The sequence below is a fragment of the Lathamus discolor genome, chromosome 2, assembly GCF_037157495.1.
Source record: "Lathamus discolor isolate bLatDis1 chromosome 2, bLatDis1.hap1, whole genome shotgun sequence".
Classification (NCBI taxonomy): domain Eukaryota; kingdom Metazoa; phylum Chordata; class Aves; order Psittaciformes; family Psittacidae; genus Lathamus; species Lathamus discolor.
The window spans coordinates 150951391-150963479 of NC_088885.1; the positions used below are offsets into that span (position 1 = coordinate 150951391).

The 12089-nt window shown below is 44.8% G+C and overlaps 1 protein-coding gene across 5 annotated transcripts in view; it reads right to left on the reverse strand.

The window, feature by feature from the left end:
- CYRIB (CYFIP related Rac1 interactor B) overlaps positions 1-12089 on the reverse strand; it is a 102199-nt gene that overhangs the window by 56236 nt on the left and 33874 nt on the right. The window lies entirely within an intron of this gene.

Genomic DNA, 12089 nt, shown 5'->3' on the forward strand with positions numbered 1-12089 from the left:
TTACCATCCATACAAACAGCCATGCTTCAGAGCCCCTCTAATCCCAATAATACACAGCTCTCAACACAAAATGCATGAGTCAGTCATCACATTACTGTTATGTACTCAAACAGATTTCAGTTTTACTTTGTGTGCTTCTTCTCAGATGAAGACAGACTGAGAAAGTTAGGGCTGTTCAGCCTGAAGAAGAGAAGCTGTGTGGAGACCTCATAGCAGCCTTCCATTATCCGAAGGGGGTCTACAAGGATGCCAGAGAGAAGACTCTTCATCAGGGACTGCAGCAATAGTACAAGGGGTAATGGGTTTAAACTGAAACAGGGGAAGTTCAGGTTAGGTATAAGGAAAAAGTTCTTTACTGTGAGGGTGGTGAGGCACTGGAACAGGCTGCCCCGAGAAGTGGCATCCCTGACAGTGTTCAAGGCCAGACTGGACAGAGCCTTGGGCAACATGGTCTACTGTGAGGTGCCCCTACCCATGGCAGGGGGGTGGAACTGGATGATCTTAAGGTCCTTTCCAACCCTAACTATTCTATGATTCAACACAACTCCTAAGAATAAACAAAGATTTCTCTCCCATTTGCCTGATTGCAGCAACACTGAGACTAATAAGTACTCAGAAGTTTTGCCACCATGACCACCACACTCCTGCAGTGAGCCCATCTTATCTTATATACAGACCAGAGGTTTATTATCAGCAAGTTTTGGGTTGGTTTCTATTTTTTAGACCTTCCACCCTACGTTTCATACATCTGAGCTTTGTACTCCTACTTAACACAGCTTTCAGCTTGATCATGGGAAGAAAAACGCTGTCCACTCTCAGGAGACAGTTTTAAATGCAGCCATTTAAAGTCAGATCTAATCAAATGGTGCTTAATGAATACTGAGATAGCAGAGAAAATAAAGACTTTGTGTACAACAGAGATAACAGCAATAAGAATCTGATGTAATGTGCAAGATTTGTCATTTCCCCAGCACCATGACACTCATTTTAACAGTAGCTGGCACAATAATGCACTGTACAGTTGGAAGAGCAATCATTTCCTGCTCATCTTTACACACATGCACAAAAATTGCTGCTCAGCAAGCAGAACTCTTTTAAGTTCTACAAAGTCATTAACAAGGACTTCTTTTGCCAAATTACTGTTTCAGTTACATACACAATTTATGTTTTCTACTAAGATACAGTTTATAGAGTTTTTGGTTTGGGTTTCTGTGTGACTATGAAGCCACTACAAAGATAAACCCCTCAGTTATCTTCAACCAGTACAGTTTGTCAGGACTCTCTGAGAAGGTAGGCACTTATCTCGAGTCTGCTTTGAGACACCAAGTTAGTAAAACAAGGTCTTAAATCATGACCACAAGGCAGAAACAAGTCACATTCGGAACAGACTTCTGAAAGGATCAGAAGCACAAGGTTAGTTTGACTCAAATCTGAACCTGAAAGAGTGGGCTGTTTAACTTCTTGATAGGGTTTATATTCAAATGTAGAGCAGCAAAATCTTGGCTCTTTAGGATGTTCCACTACCTGCCAACACTATGTATGTCCAGTCTCCCAGACTACTTTCACAAGCAGAACAGTATCACATGTGTTGTGAAAGTATATATGAAATATATATGAAATACATGAAAGTATACTTAGCATCTGAGGGCGAGTCAAATTCTAGCTAGGAAAAAAGTTCATTTCATTGCTGTGTTGCTGTTTGAGCAGGTTCAAGTATGTGCTCCTGGCACTAAAGGCAGCTAAAAGCTGCACTAAGTAATGAAAACAGAAGCCTGAAAATTAACCTGTTTTAAGTTGTTCTTGCTATTCTAATGAACTACTACTCCTTAACAGGACAGCATGGAAAGCTGCAATTCAGACCATGAATGTGCAACACAAAACCAATGCAAATCACCAGATCAGAAACACATCCCTTATTGCTGAAAAGCAATAGAATGGTTTGGGCAGGAAGGGATCTTCAGAGCTCATCTAGTCCAACCCCGCTGCAAGGAGCGGGGACATCTTCAACTACATCAGGTTGCTCAGAACCACGTCCAGCCTGGCCCTGAATGTCTCCAGGAACAGGAATCCACTACCTCTCTGGGCAACCTGTGCCAGTGTTTCACCACCTTCACTGTAAAGGAATTTCTTCCTTCTATCTAGTCCAAATCTCCCCTCTTTTAGTTTATAACCATTACCTCTTCTCCTGTTGCAACAAGCCTTGCTGAAAAGTTTGTCCCCACCTTTCTTAGAAGCCCCTTTAAGCACTGGAAGCCTGCAATAACATCTTCCCAGAGCCTCCTTCTCTATCTCCTTCTCCGTCTCTGATAGAGATGGGCTGAACAACCTCAACTCTCTCAGCCTTTCCTCACAGATGAGGTGCTCCAGCCCCAGTTATTTTCATGGCCTTCCTCTGGACCTGCTTCACTAGGTCCAAGCCTTTCCTGTGCTGAGGGCTCTAGAGCTGGAAGCAGTAGTCCAGGTACACCTCATGAGAGCAGAGGGGAAGAATCACTGGTCTACTCTGCTCTTGTGAGACCTCACCTGGAGTATTGTGTGCAGTTCTGGTGTCCTCAACATAAAAAGGACATGGAACTGTTGGAACAAGTCCAGAGGAGGCCACGAGGATGATCAGGGGACTGGAGCACCTCCCGTATGAAGACAGGCTGAGGAAGTTGGGGCTGTTCAGCCTGGAGAAGAGAAGGCTGCGTGGGGACCTCAGAGCAGCCTTCCAGTACCTGAAGGGGGCCTATAGGGATGCTGGGGAGGGACTCTTCATCAGGGACTGTAGTGACAGGACAAGGGGTAATGGGTTAAAACTTAAACAGGGGAAGTTTAGATTGGATATAAGGAGGAAATTCTTTCCTGTTAGGGTGGTGAGACACTGGAATCGGTTGCCCAGGGAGGTTGTGAGTGCTCCATCACTGGCCAGGTTGGATGAAGCCTTGTGTGGGATGGTTTAGTGAGAGGTGTCCCTGTCCATGGCAGGGGGGTTGGAACTAGATGATCTTGAGGTCCTTTCCAACCCTAACTATTCTATGATTCTATGTTTCTTCTGATGTGTAGAGGACATGGTTGATTTCTGGGCTGTAGGTGCTCACTGCCAGCTCATGTCCAGCTTTTCAGGCACCAGTACCCCCAAGTCCTTCTCCTCAGGGCTGCTCTCAATCCCTTCATCCCCTTACCTGTACTTATACCAGGGATTTCCCTGAACCTGGTGCAGGACCTTGCACTTGGCCTTGCGGAACCTCAAGTTCACATGGGCCCACTTGCCCAGGTACGTCTGAATAGCATCCCATCCCTCAGGCATGTCAACCACACCACTCTCAACCTGCTCGTCACAGCAGTACAATACTCCCAGTTGATGTCTGGGAAGTTGAAATCTCCCTTAAGGACAAGGGCTACCAATCCAGAGATTTCTCCTAATTGCCTATAGAGTAGCTCGGTGCTAGCATCCCAGATGGGTGATCGGTAGTAGACACCTAGTCTTCCGTCCCCTCAATTCTCGATTCGGAGGCTCTAAACTGCATCACTAACTGAAAGGGCTGTGCAATCAAACCTCTCACACACAGTGTGACAGGTCCACCTTGTCTGCCCTGCCTGTTCCTCATGTACAGCCTAAACTCCTCCATCCCAGCACTCTGGTCATGGCTAACTAACACCAATGATCACAGAATGGTTTGGGTTAGAAGGGACCTTAAAGCTCATCTCATTCCAACCCCCTGCCATGGACAAGGACACCTTCCACTAGACCAGGCTGCTCCAGGCCCCATTAAACCTGGCCTTGAACACTGCCAGGGATAAGGCAGCCATAGCTTCTCTAGGCAACCTGTGCCAGGGCCTCACCACCCTCACAGTAAAGAGCTTCTACCCTCTTTCAGTTTAAACCTATTCCCTTTTTCTACCCCTACACTATACCAAAGCAATGTGAACTTACCAAGACTTCCAGCCAAAGGTGTTTGCAACCACAGTACCCAGATATCTGCCTATAAGGACCAGAGGCACCCCAGACCCCTTTAACTCTTTGCCTTCCCATGAGGCACTAGGAGACTGTTTGGGCCAGGGTGGAACACGGGAAGCTCCAACATTCCCTTCTGGTAAACCCCAAACAGAACAGAGCCAACAACTCCAGAGTCCTTAAGAGTGAATGGACATAACGGACATGGCACTGCCAGCACTGCAGCTCTTACTGCACTGCCCCCAGGCACCGCCGATGCAGTGCCTCATCCAGCCTTCTGTCTGCCCTGAAACCCTCTACCTCCAAGGTAGGTCCAACCAGACACCTGCAGCCTGGGAACACTCTGGGGGCAGGAACAGAGGTCTGCACCAGCCATCACTCCCATCTCTTTCCAGGCTCAGCAAACCTGCGCCAACTGAACAGGCTGCAGCAGTCCTTCCCTGCAGGGGTCACACCCCAGGCACTCCCATCAGGTACAGCACTGTCAGCATCCCCTGTCCCCCAGCGTCTTTGGCATGAAGGTTCAGTAATCCTATGCGAGCAACCGTGCCCTCACCTGGGTAACACATGCCCAGTAAACTCAGTTTATGGAGAGCTTCCAAATACTTGGGCCATTTCTCTTGTTTCACCTCCTCTAAGTGAATCTTCTCCCCAGGCTGCAATCTTATCCCACCAGCACAGCAGCTCACCCCATGTGGAGTGCCCATGTGCCTAGCACAGAACCAGAGGATGCTGGTGATTGGGGTGGGTGCCCCTGGAAGGTCCCTCAGCACAGCACAGCTTCCACTCACCCACACAGGTCTGCAGATGGCTCATTGCAGCTGCTTCTGTATCCAGTGGACAAGTGCCAACTCCGCTCCACTGGCCTCCCCCATGTTTGGCTTCAGTGCTGCATCTTTGCTCGGTGCTGCTGCGCAGAGCCTCGAGGGCTCCAGGACCTGGACAGCCCCTGGGACCTCCCAGCTCCAACAACACTCTGCAACCTTCAACCTTCATGGGACAGCAGTGGCCTCAGCCCCTGCAGTGCTGCCACTGTGCTTTCCTGGGCACCAGGACATGGATCAGCAGTTTGCAAAGTTCAACCTCTCCAACGCGGCAACCTCTGTGGGGGCAGCCCCAGGCAGCTACACCCCCCTGGCAGCAGCAACTCCGCTGTTGCCTGTATCTAAGTTGCTGGGGACACAGCATGTGACCTTCCACTGCCTAAGGAGATGCCACCAGATTGCCCCTTGCCCAGCCAGGATGGCCCCAGCAGTACCCCCACACCTGGGGACCCTGGTGGTGCCAGCAGAGGCAACCCCCCCCTGCGATGTCAGCGTACTCTCACTGCCTGAGGAGCTGCTCAGCCCTGACTACAGCAACCCTGAGACCTCCAACACAATCCTGAACGTAGAGCAACTCAGCATCATCAAGATGGGACCCCAGGAGCTGTGGTGGGATGCGGAGACAGACTTGCCACCACTCCAGCCTGGCAATCTAGAAAAGTAGGGATGAAAAGTGGAAAAGCACCTTTCCAAACCCACCCTGCACGTGCAGGGCTTTTGCAGCCTGCACTAAGGTTGGAGGGGGATGGAACCCACAGCAAGGAAGAGATGGAGATGGGGGAAGTAGGAAGTGGTAATGTATTTTGGGGGGGTAGGGAGGATGTGTTACATTATAATAGTTTTGATGACACCTTTTCTCTTGGGTTCCTCCCCCTCCCCCCATGTAGCATGCTAGATTACACAGAGGCTATTTACTTCAGAAAAAAGGCACAAAAATAGTTATTTTATATAATATTTTAATACAAACAGGAAACTAAAAACTAACCTGAGCTATATCTGCTAGCAGGAAAACCCTACTTTCAAGCAGCAAACCCCATCAAGTTCAGTTTCATACAGACCAGTATCAATAAGTCAGTTTTATATTAGTCTCATAAAGGGAAGAAAAACACTCCTGGCACAGAAAAGTAACCACACAATAAGTTCAGCACTACCTTTATTCAGAATTGAACAATTCCATACTAAAGACTGGTTTAACACTCAATGATTCCAAGTGCAGCTCTCTGGAAACTACAGAAGCTGTTAACCTACAAGCATATTCTTCCTGCCCTTCTCTTCCCCCTTTTAGCACTGTCAGCTTTACACAAAAGGAGAACTTGCTTCTTTTCCATTCAGCAGGTTAACCTGGTTTTCCTGCTGCACAGAGCAGGAAAAAAAGACAAACTGAAGCTTAACTCAGTTACAAAACTTAGATTTGCAGAGCAAGAGATGCCAAATGCTAGACTGATTCAAGTATGTAAGTGATGGGGGGTGATCAAGAGCCCCACATCAGCAGCTCCACAAGGTCACACAGAACAGCGACACATGAATATTTAGCATCTTTAACAACAGACTACCATAGGAAGGACATTAGATCCTGATTTAGGACTACTTCAGAAGCAGCTCTGAAGGTACAAGATTCCATACCTAGTGGCCCCCATTGAGATAAGGAGACCAGCTTCTCTCGCCCTTTGTTTTCTGGTGTCAAAAAACCCTCAAAATCAATCAATACTACAACCAGCACTACCACTAATTTTAAACACATTGATTTTCACCACTGATCCAAGAAGTACACACATGTTCCTATTTTTACATGACTTATAAACTCAAGTGTTACTTAAAGCTGAATATCCTCTTTCTAACAGAAGCCTTTTTTTCCTGGAATGTATCCTTTTTTGTTTCTGTACTTGCTAAAATCAAGGACAAACTAAAAATGTGAACTTTCTCCTCAAAAATTAAAGATTTTTGACACGGAATGTAGACTATAACCCACCACATTCACATTTACTGAATGGGTGTTCTTCGTCCAGGAATGAACAGCCAGAAGAGTGCTCCCTTAGTCCAGCAGGGAGTATTTAGGGAAATATCCTCAGGACCACCTCAAAGGTAGTGTAGAGACTGCCCCAGCCAGAAGGTATAGCTTATTAAATTATACTTAATAGCTATGCACATCTTCAGACTCTCAACCAACACTGACTGCAAGTGCTACAACCCAACTGGGGACTGGGGCACGGAAAGTATCATTTTACACTTACTCCTGGATAACCAGGTGCCAACTTCAGGTGCCATGAAGTGTTATTCATTCTCTCACAGCCGGCACTGTATCTTCTACTTCATATACCTTTGCTACATAACCTCTCAATTTACTTAAAACCAAGGCCTAAAATGTTTAAGCTAGTATTCTACCTTTATATTCTAAGATTTTTCAATCACCTAAAACATTAGTTTGGTCCATGACCAGATGTTACAGAAAGCAGGCACGTATATTCATCTACCAGCCAAGGAAACAGGTCAAACATTTCCCAAAATCCATGTGGATTCACCCTCCACAAATGTGTGGAAAAGGCAGAGTCAGTTTGTTGGGGTTTTGGTTGGTTGGTTTTGATTCTTCAGCCTTTATTAGAGCAATGCAGTTCTTCAGAAGTTTCATGTTTTTTCTTTAATCCTTTGCTACACTCAGTGCCCTGGGTGACTGCACACTTTGAGAGTGGCACTTGAACACATCATTAATCTGGTATCAAGCCAACAAGGCAGCACCTTTAACAAAGTCCATCTTCTGCCACCTGTACTCCTCCTGTATCTGCTTTCCTGAAGGTCTCCCCTTTCTTCACTTGCCCTGTGACTCAAATTGTAGATTTATCAGGCAGCACAACAGTAAGCACATAGTGCGGAAGTCCTGCATCAGCCATCAGCCACATGTCTCGATCACATCATGACCTTTTGCTCCTACCCCCAAAGTGCAGGGAATTTCCACCCTCCTCAGTGCAGTGAGTACCTGGAAACCTGTATGCATAGTGCCTCAAGCCTGTCCCCTGGCTCACAGTGACTACTAGTCGTGATTTGGGAGTGGACTTGGTTTAGGTTTGCTGTAACTGATGTTTTGGTTGTTACAAAACTAACTCAATACACTGTCCATAGCCAAGCCTGGGGAAAAGAAACCTACCCTTATAGTATTGTCATGAAGAGGATTTCATTCCTATGACTATGAAAAGACTATTCAGTACTAACTCTATAATAAATTGAATAAAAGACAAAAAATGCTTAAGTGCTGCATCTTCTATTCCTTAACTAGCATGTTACTTTTAGACAAAAAAGCCTACCATAAATCAAGAAGCTGAATACTGATGCTCACCACTTAGGCTTCTAAATTTGTACTGAGCACAAATTCATTTTGGATCAACAGATAACAGGAACTGTCACACTCAGACCTATAAATGACAAAATGATGTATGACAATGGAGAACTAGCAACACTATCATTCTCCTGTCCACACCTCACTTGTTTGCATACCAGTACCAGCAAACCCAAATCCACCATCTCAAATTCTCATCCCATGTATCCAGCAAGGATACGCTGCGCTTTGTTCCCACATGCTAAGAAATGAAGGAGAGAGAAGAATGGGATTTCACACTTCTTTGGATTGAAAATATGTAAATAAGGGGTAGGTTGCCTTTTTGTTTTACTTACAAGCAAGATGTCATTAACCACAAGGTCTTTTCCATAAAGCCAAGAACACTCACACAGATGTGCCCTCCCCATTTTCCATGCACAGTACAGCAGTTCTACATTTATTCAGCAACACCACCAAGCCCTCTTGCAAAGGTTTGCTCTAAGTTCACAAGAGGAGAACAGCCTACATTTCATGTTTCCTTCCTTCTGCAAGGTTGAGTCACATCCTTAGGTCTGATTTTAGAAAGCTAACAAACCACGTTAGAAGAAAGATCTTAAATGGAGAGGCCTCACATTCAAGAGCACGGACAGGCCAGAGTGCAGTTCTCTGGCTCATTTTCTGCAGAACTGCACACCTTTTCTCCTGTTAGAAGCAAAATCCTCACAGTCAGGCAACTTCACCAAATGATTTCAGAGATACATGAAATGATTTAGTATTTTTGTGGAGTGAATTAGTGCAAAGAAATTCCTTGAAATTAATGTATTAAAACTAAAACAAAACCACCCTCACATACAGGAGAAAGCACAAAGTTCAACTGCCTTTCAAAACAGTGCCTTTCTAAAGGGCAAGTTCAGTATAAAATTAAGATCTGCATTTGTTTCCTTCGGTTTCTCTAGCACTTCAAATAAAATAAAGCTTTTACCTTATATTTTAAACTGTAACTGCCAGCAGAAGTAATAGTCCTTGCCTTATTCCCTCTACTGTGCCAACATGAACAGCATTGGGTTAATGTGGGTAAGTTCCCTGGTTAGAACAACTCTAACCCTAGAAGTGGTTTGTTTGAAATCTGGACCAGTTTCCCAAGTCTGTGTGCTGGTTGGGCCCTGCAAGACAGGCTGGGACAAGCACAAGTCCTCACTGGAAACAAGCTCAAGCTTTAGATACCTACTTCTATTTATGCTATATACTACTACAGTTCATTTCGTCACACTGAAATGGATGGACCTCTTCAAATCTACCATACACACTCGTATGATCTGAACAAGTCAGCAATTGGGATTAGAGCACCTCAGAGGCAAAGAAATAACATCCCAGATCTGCTGGTATGGTTTTTGTCAGTGCAGCTTTCAACTGCATGCTTCATCTATCAGGTTCTGAAACAAACATATCATGCAGTATTTAATATTGTCTGTTTAAATACAACGGTTTTATACTGGTATATTCCAAGTAGTATGTTTCTATGCATTATATTATGCTTTACTATCCACACCTTCCAGTGAGTCAGAAGCTGGGCAATGATACAAATGCAAATGTAATCATTTTCTTATGAATATGATAAGCAGCCAGAACCGATCCCCTGTTACCAGGCAAACAGACCAGACAACACATTTCCATCCTCTGTGCTCTGGATAGGCTAAAGGCCCTGAAATATTCTTCCAATTTTGATCTGTACTGTGGTTTTCTATAAAGACAAGTTTAGATAACACATACAAGTCAGTTACAAAAGGTGCAAGTCTCATTCAGCATCAGACAGTATCAGTGCTATAGCTTTCAGAGATATTTTCCAACATCATGTCTTTGAAGCCCAGTTAGCTGTTAAAACAACAATGCAGCATATTTAAAGCCCATGACCAAACTAGTTCCATTTAAAGATTAAATACTTGCCATTTTGCAAGGCACACACAGAGCCAACTATTTGGTGAGGTGCTACAGCAAAGGAGGAACTAATCACTAGAGTTTCTGAGGACATGGCTCCTGTGTCAGTCAAACTTCCCCAAGAGGTTTTCTTTTCTAACCTACAAAAGGGGAAGGAGGGGTGGCGGGGGGAAGGAAAACACCCATCCAAGTAAATATTATCACCTTTTCAACAAAAGCCCAGCCAGATCTTCAGAGTTACTCCCATGTAAGCAAGATGATCGAAAGGCAGGAGCACCTCTCTTCTGGAAACAGGCTGAGAGAGCTGGTGTTGTTCAGCCTGGAGAAGAAAAGGCTCTGGGGAGACCTTAGAGCAGCTTCCAGTATCTAAAAGTGGATGACAGTCAAGCTGGAGAGGAGCTTTTTACATAGGGCACGTAGGGATAGGACAAGGGGAGTAACTTTAAACTGACAGAAGGGAGATTTAGATTAGGTATAAGGAAGAAATTCTTCCCCGTGAGGGAACTGAGGCACTGTCACAGGTTGCTGGGAGAAGCTGTGCCTGCCTCATCTCTGGCAGTGCTCAGCGCCAGGTTGGACAGGGCTTGGAACAACCTGGTCTAGTAGGAGTTTGTCCCTGATGAGACAGTAGGTTGGAACTGATGAGCTTTAAGGTCCCTTCCAACCCAAACCTGTGATTCTAAGAAATGTATGCCATTCTAAAGCCTCAGGCAATAACAGACATCGACAAATGAGTTGCATCTTTCAAGAGGTACTACCTGCAGCCTATGATGAACAGCACTTATCCTAGTTAACAAAAACAATAGGAGATCATGAATTTACTACTTCTCCTCAAATCATACCAGAAAAGTCTGCGGCATTGACCTTGAAGATCAGCTTTGCTGCAGAAGTGAGAATTCTCTCCTTTTTCTGGAAGGACTGTTTCAGAAAGGATGGGAATGCAGCTCATGGCTCTTTGCAAAGAATAAAGGTTTGTTTCTGCGCTGTAAACTTTACTCAGACGTAAAAGGAGTGTCTGTCAGAAAACCAGACTACCACAGGCACAAAGTCTGCCCCAATTACAAGACCTGAGAAACCCTGAGAACCACAGCGTAAAGGAAGGAAAAGAAAAAGCCATGTCCTGTTCAACAAACCATCCTCAGTTCTAAAGCACAGTTCAAATGAAACCTGCCTGCACTTCTGGCCTCACATTCAGAACTGGAAAACAGCCCCTAATGCGCATCCTCCCATGATCCCTGGACATGCTCAGGCAGGAGGAGGGACAGGGGGAAATAAAAAATGAAAGTTCAGAGACAAAACTCAAACAATTTCCTTTTCAGGCAGTTGTAGCCTCAACTTTGTAGAGATGATTACAAGTATTAATGATGCTACAAAGCAGACTGGGATAATAACCAGAGCTATTGCACTAACGAATTAGATGCTCCTAGTAACAGTTACTTTAAACATCTTGCGTTCATGAGTATTCAGGCAAGAATAAAGGAGAGCAAAGTATGGTTGGTAAAAACAAAAGATAACACAAGGAATGTGATCTATGTCAGGTATTTCCTGAAGTATGAGCAAGAGGTTCCACATAAACGCCAAAAATAAAAGAGGATCAGAAAGGACAAAGCAGTAAGAGTGAAACTATCTGATCAGACACAACCCAAGAGCATGAACCCTTCCGGTTACTTGTACTGCAGCGTTCACAGACTATCCTGTTAACAGCAACCTCAGCAGTTTATGAAGCAGAACACAGCTGAGAGGAGTAAGGAAGAGATGATGTTACACACAATAACCGGTTGGTAAGAGAAGAAAATAATTTTATGAGATGTCCTCCTTCAGTGAAGGGCAGTAAATGAAGTGGGGTAAATTCGTACTCAGGATCCCCTAGGGCAATGGAAAGAAAATACCTTAACTAAACTGAGATTAAATCGAACAAAACACTATGTAAGAGCACAAACACCCTAAAGAATTAGGGTACAAGACATTAAGATGACTAGTCAGACATATCTAACAAGGGTTACACTCACTGTCTTCATTTTTTATTTTGCTGAACTTCCAAAGCCGAGTTGTAACATCAGCTCAAATTAAGACTGAACACAGTCCT